Source organism: Ambystoma mexicanum, chromosome 9 (genome assembly GCF_040938575.1).
Source record: "Ambystoma mexicanum isolate Mex_15411 chromosome 9, UKY_AmexF1_1, whole genome shotgun sequence".
NCBI classification, from domain to species: domain Eukaryota; kingdom Metazoa; phylum Chordata; class Amphibia; order Caudata; family Ambystomatidae; genus Ambystoma; species Ambystoma mexicanum.
In genome coordinates this window covers 1,130,231,274-1,130,250,719 of record NC_090931.1, presented here as the reverse complement: position 1 = coordinate 1,130,250,719, position 19,446 = coordinate 1,130,231,274, and positions in this window count along the sequence as shown.

Below are 19,446 nucleotides of genomic sequence, written 5' to 3'. Positions count from 1 at the left end.
TCATAATAACTCAATTTGGACATGATTGTATGCAAATACTAATATTTATTCTAGGTATTTACACACACTAATAAAATCAAAGTAGCAGGTGATATTATCGCACAATACTTAATAATAAACATGTATACATTCACCATACGTTCTTAAAATCCATTCAAATGATTTAAACAGCAGGGGAGGTAAGTAAATTAATGCAGACAAGAAGTGAATTTCCCTAACTTAATCAGTCCTATCCCTAAGAAGAAAGGGGGCCTTGTGTCCACAAGTCACAGGAGTCCCAATGCTTCTCAGCAGAATGTAGTCTCTATAGGTAAGTTCTAATTTTACTTGTGTTGGTGATTTTTCAAAGAAGATATTCAACAAGGTTATGAGGCAAGTAAATTGTGTGCTTATCTTTCAGAAAATAGTACCCTGTTTAGATGACCAAAAGGCAGTGGAATGAAATGTTATGATGCAAGTTGGGTGGTTCATAATGTTATCCTATGGAATACAGAGGTGGACACATGCTTTATGTGCTTCTTGGGTCGACTAGGGCACTGGGGATTGGATTTCCTGTGGTTAGTTCTAGTGAGAGGTGCTCAAGGATTCTTCCAGTCAGGTCCAGATGCAAGATTCAACCCTTGGCAATTAAGAAATGCAAGATTCACCAATGCAAGCCTCTTGAGGGCGCTTCACAGGATGGGGAAAGGTGAATTCCACTGATGGCTACTGCACACAGACAATGGCAGGCGTGCTTCCAGTCACAGTTCAAGAAGCTTCTCTAGAACAGGATTCCCTGATGTTGGAAGCTGAAATTGAGACAGAATGCAACCGGTACCAGGAGCTGGCAACTACCAAAGTTCCGGGTACAACTGTAGAATGGCAATGCTTCTGGTGACATAGACCACGAGAGACCTAGCCAGTCTGAGTGGTCCATGGACACTTCCAAAGGCTCAGGACAGCTGGATCCTTGAGAAGGCATTGAGACTAGTCTAAGGCTGAAGCACCGCTCAGGGTCTTTTGAGGTATGGTAGTCTAACAGGGCTTCACCGGGCCAGACGCCGGAAAGGATTCCAGGCCTCTTCAAGAGACCTCTTCAAATATTCATTTGGCTTTTCGTCTGTGAAGGATTCCTGGCTCCAATTCTGATCGAAGAAATGGCTGCAGGGGTCCTCTACTTATCCAAAATCCAGCCTGGAAGCAAGTCCAAGCCGACCAATGGTAATGGATCTGCACAATTCAAACAGCCAGTACTTGTCCAATCAGGGACAGCTATTGGTTTCACCATATCTAGACACTCTGGCTCCATGGATGTGGAATGGGACCAGACAGTCCCACTGTCTTTCGGTGCCAAACGCACACAAAAGCAGCACCAGCAGCTTTCCCGGGCAAGAGAATGACATCATATGGGATTTCCTGGCAAGGCAGGAAGAAGGCAAAACTACAAGATGTATACAAATAGAATCACTATCTCAACATGAAAAAGCCAATTGGAGTACATTTTTTTGGGCACCCAGCAATGGGGACTCACCCTCATTACAGCCCCGGCATACCCAGTAATTCGGTATTGCTGAGTGCCAGAAAAAAATACTCCCCATTCGAGTCCAGTTAGATGGAGGATGGTAGCACCGTCAACCTAAATAATGGTGCTGGTTCAACCATCAAGGTCTGCAAGCGGGTGCCGTTCTGCCTTCCAGTTCAGACCTGGCAGGCGGTAAGGCACCCGCACACAGAACTCGTAGTTTGCCGGTCCGGTAACACTGCTGCCAGTAGCTTACCCTCACTGTTGTTACTGGACTGGAAACCTTGTAATGAGGCCTCTTGTCTTTTGGTTTGACTTCAGGGCACATATTTAAAGAGGTTCCGTCTATTTATGCTGCAACCATGCCATTCTAAGAGTTGTGAATTGCCTCTACTGTATTGGTTACTTGGTTTTAGTTGGGTTTTCATTGAGTTTTGATTCAGTTGCTTCTACGACATGCTTTTTGAGGCAGATTATCAAAGCTCACACCAATCGGTATGTGGAGCGTGGCTCCGTATATCCTTGCTTTCCGCTCTCTACCCTTTGGTTATGAGTCCTTTTTATTGGTTAATGAGTTGCCCACTTAATTTCAATAGTATGATATGATATGGTAATTTATTTATATAGCGCATATACACAATGTGTTTCAAAGCGCTTCAAAGCAAGGGAGGGAACAAGGGAAAATACAATGACATTCTTGCAGGCCATGAACAGTAAGGAAGTGAAATTGACTATCGTACTCGGCCTGACGACATTTCAGATAGTGCAAAAGCTAAGACATAGATAAGGAAGGGAGGGAGAGAGTGGGAAGGAAATGAAAACAGACAGACGACCACCGAACTAGGCCTGACAACATTTCTGGTAGAGCCGGAGAAAAACAAATGTGAGGGAGATGAGTGCAGAAAGGGAGGGGAGGAACAAAACAAGCGACTATCGTACTAGGACTGACAATGTTTCAGATAGTGCTAGAGGGAGGGGGGACAGTAAGGGGATGGGGGAGCGACAGACGAGATTGCTATCACACTTGGTCCAGGGACAATTCTGATAGAGTAAGTGCGTAGAAGAAAGTAAGGGGAGGAGGGGAGGAGATAGGAAAAGGGAGAGGGGAACCCAGACCTGGTACATCCCCATTCTCATTTGAGCTCCCGTAGGGCTAGATGGGAATGGGGAGCATGCTAACAACAGGCCCGTTATTGACGGGCCTGTTGTTAGCATGGTGGACTGCTCATGGGACTCGCTAAGGATGCCTGGTAAGGGGTTAATGGCTCCGGCACCTTTACTGGCGCCGTTAACCCCGTACCGCCCTCTTTGTAATGAGGCCCATAATGTTGCAAGCCAGGATACAAGATGAAGATGGGAATAGCATGATTCAGGATCACCATGAGTAAAAGATGCAAAGGAAGTCCAGCATGAGAGTTGAAAAAGGGTAACGCACCGTGAATCGATGAAGTCCATAAAAGTCAAATCCAGCATTGGCCACAAGACGGTGATGGTGAAACCAGAATGTAGCAGGACAGACTCCTGTGTGCGGGAAGGGGGGTGCACAAGGGAATAACACGGGTGGACCAGAGAGGGTGGGGATGACCTGTGGGGACAGAGGGTGTAAACACATGTTGGCGCATGCTTACCTGCTGTTTTAGCAGGGGTTCCGGTCCTGGGTCCTCCTGGTCCGAACAGGTCCAAACAGGAATTGCCCTTTTTTTTGACTGCCCTTCACTTTGGACACCCGGGCTAGAGACAACCTTGATTCTTGTTGTTTGGCTATGCCGTCATGGCATCTCTAACGATGATGGGTTTCGTGGTTGCTGTCTAATCGAGCTGGTCCATGAGGCAGGTGTCAGCTTGACAAGGATGTGTTAGTTGACAGGCTCCTCGAGCGTGTGGGCCGTGGACACAGGGGACCTGGGCATCTGGTGAGGGGATGAATTGGTCGAACTCCTCTCGTGGGGGATGCTTGGGCCTTGATCCCCTGGGCCACGGTTTGGATGAGAATGGGGGGAGGGTACTCTCCCATTTTCCCACTTCAGTCCCCCCTCTGGTCAACTTGTCGACCACAAAATGATCTACTCTCTTCTCTCTGCGCACTCTCCATACCTTTGTTATTACAGCTAGGTGTCCATACTGGTTCACATGGTCTTCAAATGACCAGTACATGTACACGCATCCACCACCGGGTTTGCAGTAGACCCACTTTCCAACATAATTCTTCGGGTTCCTTGGGTTTTCTACCTTCACTGATGGCGGGTGTAGGTCTGCTTCTAATATTTGCTTGTGCAACTTATCTCGTTCTTTTATGATGATATCTGTGTGTTTGTCGTCTTCGGCAGGCATTAGGGCGTGCCTGCCGATCATTTCAAACATTTCATCAGTTCTGTGTGCTGTCCTTGCTTTCCATAATCGTAGCCCTAACAGGGCGGCCATCCCCAATATTATGCATCCAGCTATTATATTAAGACCATCTGACAGCCACAAAGGCATCCATGACCATAGATAAGAAAACCAGATGCCATCTCTCTTCACTCCCTTTGCTTCTTCTTCCATCTTGGCGTGCATCTTGGCAAATTGTGATGCTGCCTCAGAAAGTGTGCCGTTGTCAGCATCATTGGTGGAGTAAACGTGCAACACGAACTTCCAATTTTTGCACAAACTCCTCCTTCCATTGCTGTTAGGAGATCCAACACATATCTATTCTGGAGTGCCACCATTCGTACTGCCCTCAGTTCTTCTTTTATCGCGTTGAATCCATTAACGGTGGAGTTTATTGTCATCATCAGCTCCCATCTGGTGATCTGGAGCCATTTCGCATTTGCATACGCCTGCATTCATGGATGTATTATGGAGGAAAAGAACATTGTCCCTCTACTGAACAGTTTGTGTTCTGGTGGGATGTCACTAAGAGCTGTTTCCGATCTTCCCCACAGGTAGTTCCCCGTCAGTGGTTCTACTTGTCGTTTTACTCTTGACAATGTTGCCGTGCTGTCCTTTTCCTGCCCTCCTCCTGTCGTCACTGATCTTTTCTTCCTTTTATTCCCTTGTCCATCTTAGGGAAGTTTCCCAAGTTGACATGTTTCTGTGGCACTACTAGGGATGGTACATTGATGTGTACCATAGTGCATATTCTGTTCCAAGATAGCGGTAAACTGTGGTATGCCTTTCCTCCACAGGCCCAATAGTGGTCCATTAGAACTGCTGTACCAGCACCCTCCTCATTTATCATTATTGTTCTTTTGCAGTTGCTGTTCTTTCCAACATCAACGCCTCTGTCGTGTTGATAATAAAGTGTAGGTGCAGTTAGTGGGAGTATTGTTATTGGATCCTCGTCCTTCTCTAGCCATGTTACCAGTGCTGCGCTCCTTATCCATCCGTTGTAACACTTATTGTTCTCTTCATCCATTTTTGCAACAGTTGCTCTTGTCAATGTTACCATATTGCTCCCCACGACCCCATCTGCCCATCCTTCTTTGGTGTATACCTTTCCATATATTACTATCAGCGGTCTTTCCCAGCACCCCAATACCCCAGGAACTTCTCTTGCACGCCATTCACATGGTAGGTAATTCAATGTTACTCCCTTTGTTTCCCCTTTGTCTGGTGCATCCGTCACATATTGGAGCCCTTGTGTATGTTGCCAGTAGTTATTGTACATGGGGAGTGTTTTGATAAAGTTATTTTCATACGGGTATGTGTCCCTTGTCTTCCACTGCAGTATTGCTAGTCTCCCTTGGAATTGTCCTCTTGTTTGGAACAGAGGCAGGTATATCAGGCACTCTACTGATGCTGCAGGTACCTCAGTAGCCACAAATGTTCTGGATACACTCATGGTGTATGGGATCAATGAGCACACATAGCAATTGTCCTTAGTTGTCCCCTTAGCAATTTTGGACATGTGCTGGTACCACATGTTGTTTGAGACGTGTGCGGACTCTGTAAGATATGTGTCTACTCTGTGGTTATCAATAGGTGTACTACGTTTAATCCTCTTCCCGTTTACTCTTGGGTTACTTGTACCACTTGACACCGTACCTGTTGCAGCCGTGGTGGGGGGTACATTAGTAGGAGGTGCAGCCACGACATAGGAAGCATAGTGTGACTGCAAGACAGTGGCAGCAAGTAGACCAGTGAAAAACAATAGACCTATCATTTTTATTACATCAGCTGATATCACTGGCATGGTTCTCTTACCTGTGCTGCGGTCCTGGAGCGTTTTATTTTTGATGATATAGATGCCCGCCTGAACATTTCTAAAAATTAGCATTCATTTTGTTTGTTTTGTTTATTCAAGCTCTCCCTATCATGTAGTTGTTTAATGCCCAGGTGAAAAGCTGCTCCCACGCTTTCCTTAGCGTCCTATCTCTTAGGGCTGGTAAGTGCTCGTGGAGATGTGGGAAGGATTGTTCTATTATCAAAATGAACGTGTTGTAATACACACGTATTTTCCTTTTCTTTAAGTATTTTGGCCGTTTTATAGTGTACACAAATTGGTGTGACAGTGCTTCTGGGGTATTGTCATCAGTGGGCAGCATTTACCTCTGGGCAAAACGTATGTGTTAGTACCTTTATTCAACTTCTTCTATGTAAAACAGTTCTGCGCGGTTCCTGCATGTGCGAGACAAAAAGAGAAAGAGAACATGCATGTGTTTACACAGTGTTGTGTGAAATTGCAGATATTTTGACAGTGTCCTTTAGTTAGGTAGTGGCTGGGCCGGGTCTTGTTTGGTCGGGGCTTGTTGGGGCCGTGGTTTTCTTACTTTGGGATCTCGTTACCATGGGGTGGGCTATGGGCAATTGTTCACTTGAGTCCTTGGGGCAGCTTTGCGTTTGGGAGGGGTCAGGGGCTGTGTTGCCATTGTCGTTGGTTGCTGTTGCTGCTGTGTTGGCCCTGTCGTCGATGCAAGAGCGGGTCTGATCTTTGTAGGGCTTGATGTCATGCAAATGTGTCCACACGTTCTTGTCACGGAGCTTTACAGCTCTAGGAGCTGTTTTTTCCACCAGGTGGGGCCCGGTGAAACGAGGGCTGTTCCACCGGCGGATAAAGTTGCTCAGGAGTACGTGGTCCCCCTCACTTACTGTCCACTGTGCTGCTTGTTCCTGCTCTTTGTTCGGTCTCTCTTCTTGATGGGTGTTCTTCGACCTGCCCCGCTTTCACTCGATCTGTTGAGAGATAAAGGCGACACTAGTAACCAAGGAAGAGACGTATTCATACATTTTTTCACCAAAGATAGTATGAGATGCATGACAATCTGTTACAGCTCTTGATGGTGGTGTCAGTGGGAGGTACATTTAGCGTCCGGTCACCACCTCGTGAGGTGTGAGGTGGTGGTCCGACCCTGGCCTGTTTCTTAACTCAAATAGGGCTAAAGGAAGGCAGTAGAGCCAGCTTTTCTTAGTTGATTGCTGTATTTTTGCTAACTCTTCTTTTAGGAGGCCGTTGAGGTGTTCACAAATGTCATTCACCTGTGGGTGGTACGCGTATGAAAACTTGTGCTTGATACCAAGGAGAGCAGTGATGTGTTGGAACATTTCATTGGCAAAGTGTGGGCCATTGTCAGACTGCAACACTTCGCACACCCCCCACCTCGGGAACACCTCCCTCACCAGGAACTTTGCTGCTCTGAAGGCGTCAGCATGGGAGCATGGACCGTCCTCGATCCACCTTGAAAATTGGCACACTACCACAATCATGTGTCTGTACCCTTGACATACATTGATCATGTCAACTTAGTCAATATGAAGGTGCAGGAAGGGTCCCTCCGGTCGGGGTATAATACCTTTGATCACTTGCAGCGTGTGACAGGCCGTGAATTGTTGACAAGTTACACAATTGCTAATGAAGTTTGCAACATGTGAATTTAGCTTGGGACAGAACCACCCCTCTTTAATTCGTGCTGCAATCACCTCTTTCCCTGTGTGTGTGGGTTGATGTAGTTGGGCCAGGGCTGTTTTCAATAGGGCCAGGGGCATCACTATTTTGCCTGTATTGTTCTGTCACCATAATGCATCTGTGGGGGACATTGTGCATCATCTTTTGAACCATAGCTCCTTCTCTGCCATGGGTGCTGCTGCATGTATTCCCATTATTTGATTTTCAGGGATGTGGGTGTACCCATCCTTCATCAACATTTGTCTTGCCCCCGCCCTCCCCTTATCTTTTTCTTTTTCTGTGAGGGTCCACATCTCACCCAAATATGCAGCATGTTTAGCATGTGCGTCTGCTGTTTCGTTACCTTTGGAAATGGGATCATCCCCGTTTGTATGGGCCTGACACTTAACCAAGGCTATTTCTTTAGTGTCTTCAATTGCTTCAATTAGTTCAGCAAGTAGTAGGGCATGTTGCACTGGGGTGCCGTCTGCTCTTCTGAAACCTCTTCGCTGCCACTTAATTAATCCAGAACTTACAGTTGATGTGACGTATGCACTATCAGAATATTTTGTTACTCTTTTGCCATTGCTTTCTTTCAGTGCTAGAATTAGGGCCACTAATTCTGCTGCTTGGGCAGAGTAGTGCTGTGGTAACTGGATGCATTTCACTGGGACATAGGTCCAATCTTCTGTCAATCTCACCACTGCTGCTCCTGTTCTGCGTACCCCATCACTCTGGTCAATTGTTGAGGACCCATCAATGTACATTATTTCTCCCCCCTCTAGGGCGTTTTCCTCAACCTTTCTTGTGCTATAGTAGGTGTCAATGGCCTGCGTGCAATCATGAGTGTAGTTGCCATCTTCTACTACCTCTGCTATAAACCTCGCTGGGTTCACGTTGCTGCACCTTACAATTGTTAACTCTGGCCTGGACAAAATTACTTCGTACCCTGATGCCCTTTGAGTTGTCAAAGTTGATTTTGGTTTGTTCAGTATTACAAAAAGGGCATGCTCCACGTACAGTGTGGTTGGGCAGCCCATTTTTTATTGAGGATGATTTTTGTACCGCAAAATCTGCGGCGGCCAAGCTCTGTTCGCACAGGAAGTGGCCTCACATTACAGGGTCCGGGTGTCCACTGTAGAATGCTACTGGTTTGTGTCCCGTGCTAGTTTTTTGTGTCAGCACTGCCCTCATTAATGCTGTGCTACAATGTGAGAAGATGAAAAACTGTGCTTCATAATTTGGGGTGGCTAGTACTGGTGCTGTGGATATGGCATCTTTTAGTTCCTGAAATGCCTCTGTCATTTCTGTGGTCCACCTCAACTTCTTCTCCCCCCCATCTGTGCTTCTCTGAGGGCCTCAAGCAATGGTCCTATATATGAGCTGTAATCAAAAACCCAGGCCCTGCAGTAGTTGCATAGGCCCAAGAACTGCTGCAGTTCTCTCACTGTCTGTGGCTATGGTGTGTTGGTTATGGCCTGTGCCCTTTGTGGCGCAATGTGCCTTCCATTTTGTGAAATGAGCTGGCCTATGTAGAGTACTTGTTCTTGGCAGTACTGCAGCTTTTCCTTGTCTACTTTGTACCCTTTTTCTGCTAACACTGTGAACATTTTGATGGATTCTCTCCTGCACTTCTCTTCTGTGGTGCTGCAGATGATGATGTCATCTACATATTGCAGCACTGTGCTTTCCACCTCAATGTTACCCAAATCCATTTGTATCACCCTGTTAATGATGGATGGTAGCTTGCAGTACCCTTGGGGCAGCCTGGTGTGTTTCCATTTTGTGTTGCAATATGTGAAACATGTCAAGTCTTGTGAGTCTGGGTGCAGGGGTATTGAGAAAAATGCATTTTTTAGGTCAATCACGGTGAATCGTCACGCCTCTGCTGGTATTCCACATAGTATATTGGCTGGGTTAGCCGCTATAGGGTGTTCTGTTTCTACAATGTGGTTGAGGGGTCTTAAATCCTGGATGAAATGCCAAGACCCTCCCTTAGCCTTGCGCACAGGGTACACAGCAGTGTTGCATGGAGACTCTTATGGTACTAGTATACCTCTGTCTATTAGTGCTGTTATTGTTTCATATATCCCCTCATCTGCCTCTTTTGATAGCGGGTATTGCTTCAAGCTTGGTAGTATTGCGCCTTTTTTCAACTTTATTTTCACCCCTCCAATACTTTTGATGCAGCCCACATCATATGGACTGGTGGTCCATAGAGATGCTGGTACTGCTGCCAGATCCTCCTCGTAAAATGGTACAGCTGTAGTGGCTGGTGCCTCTAGCGCCAGTGCCATCTTCTGTGCTACGTCTCTGTATGTCACTGTCACCCAGATGTGAACGCTCATCTCAAACACCATCTCCCCCTCACCATTATCGTCCGAGAAGAGCTCCTCATCAGATACCTGGGTTAGTCAGCACCCGTCTGCTAGTGCTATTAATGCTCTCCAGGCTCTCCCTTCCCTGTCTGGGGCATGTACTGCAATGTAGTCTGGTGTTGTTACAATACTCTCAATGCTCAGTGATATCTTTGTCCCTTCCTTCTCGCTGGCTGGTGTTTCAGGTCTAAAAAGGTAAGCTGCTGGCCTCCTCCAAATTTTCCCTTCAATTCCTGGTAGCCATGCTATTGCCATGTCTGTCCCATGTTGGAAGAGGTCTTCATCTACTGGTTCAGCTCTGGCTACTGTTTTGCCGCAATAAGCCTGTAGTATGTGTCGTGCTGTGAGCATATTGATGCCGGTTGTGGAGCATATTATTCCCTTTTCAGTAAAGGAGATGGTCATATTCAATCTACTCATGATGTCTCTACCTAGGTATGTTTACTAGTGACTATTTTGAGTATAGCAGTGGAAGAGACATATCATGATCTCCTACAGATAAGGAGACGTTATGAGTGAAGGGAACCAACCCTCGAGCCCCAGAGAATCCTTGAGTGTTCATAGCTTCGCCTGACAGTTTAAACTTTCCCTCCCTTATGCATTACCTAGTGGCCCCTGTGTCAACTAGGAAGGAACATTTTTTGTCACCTATCGTCTCCTGTATGTGTGGTTCCTCCGCAGGGTTAGGTGTTACTGATAGGATGGGACACATCAAAGACATCTGTGGGCTGTCCTATTGTGGGTATAGTGACTGTCCACTTCCTGTGTAGGGGTTGTGGGCCAAAATTGTTACCTTCCCCAGCTGTGTCTGTTGTATAGGTGAGTCAGATGTTGACACTTCCTTGCCCTGTATTTGTGTGAGCTGCTGTATTGTTTGTGCTTGGTGTTGTTGTGTTGCTGTTCCCTGTTGCTGTGGTGAGTGTTTTATCTCTTGTTGAGGGGTGTATATTTGTGTCTGTAGTTGTTGTAGTGTTGCCGGTTGTGTGTACACTTGTGTTTGTAGCTGGGATTGTTGTTGTTGCGGTGCTTGTTGCTGTGTTCCTTGCTGTTGATAAACTTGCTGTTCCCCCACAGGCCCTTGCTGTGCTTGCTCCCCCCAAGCTGCCTATGCTGGTCTCATTCTGCATGTGCGTGACATGTGCCCCACCATCCCACATATCCAGCATGTCGGTGGTTCCTGTGCTTGCCATTGAAGTCCCCCCATGCTGTCTTGGTAGCCATGATGTCCTTGTTGATTGTAACCCCGGAACCCTCCCCCTTGTTGTTGTGTGGGTGGGCCATATCCTCTCCCCCTCATTTGTCCGCCCCTCCCTCTGTAGTTATTTCAGTACCCGTTTCCCATTTGCAAATAACCCCCTCCCGCACTTGCTGTGTATGGTGGGGGTGGGGGCATTTGTTGTGTTATTACCTGTGCTTGCTGCATTGGCAATACCTGTTGTTGTGTTGTGTCTTGTGTTACTGTGGTCTGTGTGGGTGTGGGCGCTGTTATCAGTGCTCCCTCCATGGCATATTTTGATAACTTCTTTTGGACCAATTTCGTTTCCTCTGTCTTTCTATCTTCCTCCTTCTGTTTCATCTTTTCCTGCCACATCCTGCAGTAGTGCATTATTGTCAGTTGTATTTCTGGCCATGCTTTTGCTTCCATTCCCACCAACTTCTTCAACTGTCTTTGTACTTGCTCCGGGAGCCCCTGTATTAATATGTGATAGAAAATTGCTAATGTTTTGTCCCACGGTTCCCACATTTCCAAGCGCCACTTCTCCTGAATCTCCTGGATGTAATCAACAGGCTCTTATGTCTGATGTGTTGGGGTATTTGACCCTCAATGCCTGCCAGAGTGCATGTCTGCAATTGGCAAATGGTGCTCCATCATGGGACGTGTCGTTTATTGTTACCCCTGGGAATCCCGCCCTCTTCCAGATGTCATCAGCGGCATCCCCTAGTATGGAAATTAGGAGCCCTTTCACGTCTCCTACCGCTAGTGTTTGCCCCACAGTTTGTTTCTCCATCTCATATATCCACTTCCCAGTTCCTCCACTTAGGGCTGGAAGTCTACATTTTATATTTTCCTTATCGGCATGTTTCCAGGAGATATATTGTGGTCTAGCTCCTCCCCTCTCTAATAGGGGCATTAGATTGTACTCCCTCTCCTCCCCCTTAGTCTGCCTGTGTGTGGTTATGGGAGTATATTCATCATCTTCCTCCATATCTGGTAACTCTTCAATGCTGTTAATGTTACAGGAGTTTATCCTTTCGCCTCCTACATCCTTCCTCCCCCTCTTGTTACGTTCTTGTCCTATCGTTGGCGTGTTTGCTCATTCTTCCTGCCTGCATCCTGGGAGGTTTCTAAGTCTGTCAACATATGGGGTGTGCACAGGCGTTGGTGTCAGTGGGTGTGGTGTTTTCCTAGTTTCCTCCCTTACCAGTGTTTCTCCTATGTTTTGTTCTCCCCGTCTCTCGCATGCCCATGGTGACTCGCAGTTATTGCGCGTTATGTATAATTTGTCTAAACTCTCCCCGTTGCCCTCTCTTCCACTGCCGCTCGAACTTTCTTCTTCGTCGCTGCAGAATCCATCAGGAAATGTCAATCCCCACTCTGTGTGTTTCCCTCACACTGTCCCTGTCCTTAAATCTATTAAGTCCACATCTGTGTACTCACCTCCTTTAACCGCAGCCCCTTGTGTTGATGTTGATGCCACCTCCTTGTCCTGGCGTGTGTACTTTTTTGCTCAATGTACCACCCTCCTATCTCCTCTCTCCTCTTGCTTCCCCTCCAGTACTTCGCCACCTATTTCCGCTCATTTCCTGTACAAGTCTTCCAATACCTCTGCACTCACCTTTGCTAATATCCTCTCCTCATCTTCCTTTCTTCCCCATATTCCCCCTTCCCTCTTTAGTATGCTTTCTATAACCTTCCCTTCTTCATACTTACGGGCGCTTTCAGATATAATCTTCTTTTTCCACAGTCCCATTTCCCTATCATTCTCTTCCCTCTCTCCCTCCTTCCTTGTCATCTCTCTGTTTTCTGTGTGTGCCATTCTTTCTGTTATTGCCCTTATGCGCTCTTCTTCCTTCTTCCTTTCTTCCGCCTGTTCCTTCATTCTTGCCATCTCTTCCTTATGTGCCTTCTTTTCCTCCTGTCTCTTCCGTGTTTCCTTCTCGAACTGCCTAATCAGTGCGCTTCGTACGTTCCTCAATTCTGCCAACCTTTCCTGCAATATCTCTTCCTCCTCTTGTGAAAGTCGCCCTTCTCTCCTTTTACTTACCTCATGCCCTGTTTGTGTGCTATCCATCTCTTCCTTATTTACCTTTCTCACTGCGTATTCCTCTTCCTCTGTTAGTGTTCCCCAGAGCTTCAGAAGCACCTGTGCTGCTACCCACTCATCTGGCCCTACATTTGCAAAATTCCCAAGGGCCCGCCTGTCACCCCCCTTTCCTGTCGGCGTTGTGGTTGAATCTACCGTACCTGCCGCCCCCATCCTTTTTTGACAATCGTCTGGGGGTGCGTATGGTGGGGTTGGAGTATCCTTCAGCAGCCGTTAGTTGTTGTCGGGCAGCTTCTCTAAGTTTTGTTACTGGATACAACCCCCCTTCCTCCTCCCTCACTACCTTAGCCATTGGCATGCCCTCTGCCCCTTCTTCTTTAACATTTGCCTCTGCTACAGCAAATGATCCTTCTGCCTCCTCCTCACTTTCTTCAGTGCTGGGCGAGTTCTTGGTTGTTTTACCCCCATCCCCTCCTTTCTCCTTCTCTCCTTTTACCGGTCTTTCCTCCCTTATCCCCTTCTCCTCCTTTACCCCCTGTATGGTGAACATAGCTGGGTCTCCTGGTTTAGTTCCCTGGAACATCTTCCAAAGATCAAAAACATCTAAGTGGTTTGCTAACTTCTTCCCCTTGTATGTATTGTGAAGATATGTTAGCAGATAGTGTTGAGTAAACGTATCGAAGCTGCCGTTGGGCGGCCACGGTACCTCTTGCTAGTGGCTGATGATCATGCCTTTCCCATCGGTGTAGGTGTCCAACTTGTCGCTTCGTTGTTGCAACCTGTGTCCCAGACGTGGGACCCCGGCGACTTTCTGTCTCATGAGCTTGGCATTTTGTCAGTTCGCTTGGTCACGTGTGGAGAGACCGTAGCTGGAGCAGAATTATGAGCATTTGATTTGTATTTCGGCTCTGAGGGGTGCTTGGCGGTGGCAGTTGTAACATTGGTGCTGGGAGCAACATTGTGGCCTTGGCTGTGGGCTCTAGTTAGGGCTCGTTCTGCGTGGTCAGCGCTTTGATTTTTCGTTTTGGGAGGATTTTCGTCTGAGAGGCTCCTGCTTGGGGACTCTTGCAGCCGGCCTACTTGGGCCTAGTTTCTGGATGGCGGTGCATAATCCATAATATGGGTGTCGTGAGACGACAGAGTGCCACAAGTAGCAGTATATATATATATATATGATGACATCTCTATAGGGATAGGGTAGCGAAAAAGCATTTGGAAGCGTATACACGAGCTCTTCAGGCATCTTGCATTTCTGCAGAGCTGTAGAAGGCCTATGTGGAAAATAACAACGATGTATGTCCGTGGGTGTGCCAGTCCGCTACGTCATAGCACTGAGTATGTTCTTCGTGTAGGTTGATGTGTGAGTGATCAGTATGCATGGTGGCACGTGTTCTTGTCGGTTGGCTATGTCGTCATGGCATATCTAACGATGATGGGTTTTGTGGTTGCTGTCTAATCGAGCTGGTCCATGAGGCAGGCGTCGGCTTGACCAGGACGTACTAGTGGGCAGGCTCCTTGGGCATGTGGGCCGTGGACACAGGGGACCTGGGCATCTGGTGAGGGGACGAATTGGTCGAACTCTTGTCGCGGGCGGTGCTTGGGACTTGATCCCCTGGGCCATGGTTTGGATGAGAATGGGGGAGGGTGCTCTCTCATTTACCCACTTCAGTAGGAAGGAAGAGGCAAGGCTAAGAACGTGGGTGGTGCTTAGGCCAGGTGACATATATCCACTTACACCTCCTCCCCAGCTGCAAAGGAAAAGAGGCCATAGGGCTCCTTAAGTAGGGAAAAGAACGGCAACCAGGAAGGCACCAGGTGGGCGGGGCTTAGGCCAGGTGACCTAGATCCACTTACACCTGCTCCCCAGCTGCAATGGAAAGGGGCTGGAGGGCTCCTTAAGTAGGAAAAGAGCGGCAAGTAGGAAGGCACCATGTGGGCAGGGCTTGCTAAGCGGTGAAAAAGAGCGGCAACCAGGAAGGCACCAGGTGGGCGGGGCTTAGGCCAGGTGACCTAGATCCACTTCCACCTGCTCCCCAGCTGCAAAGGAAAAGAGGCTGCAGGGATCCTTAAGTGGGGAAAATAGAGGCAACCAGGAAGGCACCAGGTGGGCGGGGCTTATGCCAGGTGACCTAGATCTACTTACACCTGCTCCCCAGCTGCAAAGGAAAAGAGGCTGGAGGGCTCCTTAAGTAGGGGAAAGAGCAGCAACCAGGAAGGCACCAGGTGGGCGGGGCTTAGACCACGTGACCTAGATCCACGTAGACCTGCTCCCTAGCTGCAAAGGAAAAGAGGCTGGCGGGCTCCTTAAGTAGGGAAAAGAGCGGCAACCAGTAAGGTACCGGGAGGGCGGGGCTTAGGCTAGGTGGCCTAGATCCACTTACACCTGCTCCCCAGCTGCAAAGGAAAAGAGGCTGGAGGGCTCCTTAAGTAAGGAAAAGAGCGGCAAGTAGGAAGGCACAAGGTGGGCAGGGCTTGCTAAGTGGTGAAAAAGAGCGGCAACCAGGAAGGCACCAGGTGGGCGGAGCTTAGGGCAGGTGACCTAGATCCACTTACACCTGCTCCACAGCTGCAAAGGATAGAGGCTGGAGGGCTCCTTAAGTAGGGAAAAGAGTGGCAAGTAGGAGGGCACCAGGTGGGAAGGTCTTGCTAAGTGGTGAAAAAAAGCAGCAACCAGGAAGGCACCGGTGGGCGGGGTTTATGCTAGGTGATCTAGATCCAATTACACCTGATCCCCAGCAGCAAAGGAAGAGAGGCTGGAGGGCTCTTTAAGTAGGGAAAAGAGCAGCAAGTAGGAAGGCACCAGGTGAGCAGGGCTTACTAAGTGGTGAAAAAGAGCAGCAACCAGGAAGGAACCAGGTGGGCGGGGCTTAGGTCAGGTGACCTAGATCCACTTACACCTGCTCCCCAGCTGCAAAGGAAAGAGGCTGGAAGGCTCCTTAAGTAGGGAAAAGAAGAGCAACCAGGAAGGCACCGGGAGGGCAGGGCTAAGGCTAGGTGACCTAGATCCACTTACACCTGCTCCCCAGCTGCAAAGGAAAAGAGGCTGGAGGGCTCCTTAAGTAGGGAAAACAGTGGCAACCAGTAAGGCACCAAGAGGGTGGGGCTTAGGCTAGGTGACCTAGATCCACTTACACCTGCTCCCCAGCTGCAAAGGAAAATAGGCTGGAGGGCTCCTTAAGTAGGGAAAAGAGCGGCATGTAGGAAGGCACCAGGTGGGCAGGGCTTGCTAAGTTGTTAAAAAGAGCAGCAACCAGGAAGGCACCAGGTGGGCAGTGCTTAGGCCAGGTGACCTAGATCCAGTTACACCTGCTCCCCAGGTGACTCATTTTCATGTACCTTCTTTTTTGTCTTTCCTATTTCCTTTTCTTTCTTTGAATCATGTTGCTAATATTTTCCTTGGACTATTATGTGTTTCGTGTTGAATGAATTTATTTCTACTATTTCAATCCTTTCTTGTTGCCTTTATGTTGTTTTGTTTTTGATGTTTGCCTGTTACTGGGCTTTTTCATGTTAATTATGTACGGACAGCCTAGAAAAAAAACCAGTGGGTAGGAACACATGTCGGCTGTGTTCCCTTCTGATTTTGTGCACCATTAAACAAACTATTGTGGATATATGCTCATGTTATATATTTGTAGCCAGCGTAGTGACACAATGATTCCATTTGTACGTTCATTGACATGGGAGTCTGGCTGGACACCAGATCTGTCTCCATCACTGACACCTGCAGCAGGCCATTAAGTATCCTACAGATTAATCTTTTATAAGAGCGCATGTGATTCAGCTTCCATTGCCCTTTTTTCAGTTTAGCAAACTACAATATGGCCAAAGAACAAGCAGAAATCTCATGGCACGGCCATTTTAGAGCACTAGTCCCGTTTAGTAACCATAAACTGCAAACGCAAATGTGCACACTAGAAATATTGCACAAATTGTAAAAATGTATCTGCTGTCACCAGCTTGTCTTTAGGCACATATACAAGTAACCAAAATCCAAAGTGTACAAAGCTAGGGTGATACAAAAGTATCCCCATTGTACTAGATTGTACGATGCTGTTTGCAATGTGAAAAAAGTTAAAAAATTTAAAGAATAAAAGAGAAATATAGTTTTGCAGTACTGGTAGTCTGAAGGACTGATCTGTTTCCCCATTACAAATGAGCAAAAGGCAAGGGTAGTGAAGCTGAAGGCTTAACCCCCCTTCAGAAAGTCATAACAGGTTTAAAAGCAAAGCAAAAAGATTGCGGGACCACAGAAACTATGGAGGCGAAGTTGCCAAATGAGAAATCTTTCATAACAACACTTACCCAAGTCTTCCACAGGAACACTCACTGTGGAGTCCCTCAGTTCACAAACTGTATTACACTCCTTCCGCCTATAGTACACAGGAGGAGGAGTAGAGTCCTCGACAGGGAAAAGGCATTGGGGTTGGATGAAAGACAGTTAGCTAGTTCTGCCCTAATGGGCCAGCCCGTCAACATAGTGGTTTTCCTAAAACAAGACAAATAGATGGAAAACCACTGAACTGTTATAGGCTTTTTCACTGTATTACCCTTCAGGAATTTCCTGAGTTTTCCCTGTACCTGTACAAGGTCATAGTGCAGTAGCAATCAGACCTCCAAAGTTTGCTTCAACCAGGAGCAATGCAGACAGGCTACACATGCTTCCCTGCTATTCATGACAAATTACTGTTTATTCACAGGAGGTTTGGTCCAAACTGGTTTCAGTTTTGAGTATGTTTCACAGGAATTGTGCACATGTCATGCACAAATATCTGAAGGGCAAGTGTTTCATAAACTATTGTTGATTCTTAAATGATCCAATGTCTGTAGAGCTTTCCACAAACTGAGGTTGGGTTTCATAAACAATCCAATGTGTGTATCACTCTTTGTGCCCTTTGCCTCTATAGAGAATTCTAAGTGCTCAATTGTCTCTATTTGTTTGTCCCTTATCCAGTGTTACTTTGGCAGTTGCAGGATAATTCTCCTAGTGAGTACTCACAGTGTCTCTCATTTCTTTAGACGGGTGCTGAGATGAGCAGTGAAGTCAGAGGAAAAGCATTGTACCAGCTGGAGTGATTCCACATGACAGAAGGTAGCTTTTAGTAGAATGCTGAGCAGAGGGAAGCATTGGGTGAAGCTTTTTATATCCCAGCACCCAAGATGGTCACCATTGACTAAATCCCATTGAGGATCTTCTGAGTTAGTGCGATCTCAGAGGATTTCGGAACTACTTCAAGAAACTTGCCTATTGGGAGGTAGGCTCTAGGGGCTCTCTCTCATCAAGGTCCTTGATGTGTCGAGCAATATGTTGACCTACAACCTTCCCCATCGCCCTCTCTCAATGGGTTGGTGTCCATAAAGAGGCTGCTGCCCTAATAACGCAGGCCTCAATGATGTATACGCAACAAACCTACAAGCAGCCCCTTGTGCCCTGAAGGGATCCTGATAGTATATACCGCCTTGGCTTCTAAACTGCAAGAATGAGCAGTTTTCTAAATAAGTCCATCCCGAGAGAAATGTACTATTGTACTGATGTACTATTAGTGATGGGAAAAGACAGTCTACGGAAACTTTTATGACATCATTCAAGTACTGACTCCCTTGCACAAAGAAGCTACTATGTTTTCTCTCCAGGAAGCAAAATTATGCAGAACTAAAGTACATTTATGTGCTAATGAAATCACAGCAGCAGGACCCAACCCTCAGGTAAGGAAGGCTGAGGTGAATTAAGAATCCCTCCATAATTTTGAAGTGTTAAGAAACCTCTTAAAGTAATTACTCAAGCCAGGGTGAGGTGGGAGTGGGGTGACTAATAAATGGAAGCTACAAAACAACAATCTAAACAGAGCCTTATCTCAAGATGTTTTTTAAGCTTTACACCTTTAAAGACAAGGGGCCTCATTCTAAGTGTGTCTATCCGGAAACAAACGGTGCCGGTAAGCTTACTGCACCGTGTTTCTGGAACAGGATACTACAACTCTGCAGGCAGGTGCCTCCTCCCCTGGCAAGTCAGACCTAATTGGCGGAATGGTACCCGTCCGCAGAGTTTTCATGGAAGCACTGGCACCGTTAGCAATGTTGCCATTGTTTCCGCGTCCACATATGCATAGAGTCCTGTGGGACTCTATGGGAATGGGGACTAACGAAATTACCGGTGCCTGACTTTCCAGCCTCCGGACTTGGAATAGCCCGGTGGCACCGGGAAGTCAGGCGCTGGTAATATATCACCGGTCCGGCAGCAGCCCTGCCGGTATCACGGGCAGGGTTATCTCCGAACCCATAATGGAAAGGAGTTTTTTCTTGAGACATAATGTTCTGAACTCTCTTTAACTTCAGTCCCGCCTCAGAGGTATGACCAGGTCAAAAAGTGGATTTCTTATGCTTTCCTGTGTAGAAGTCAAGTGTAATCCCTGTGAGAAGGCAGTCTTGGCTAAGGTATGG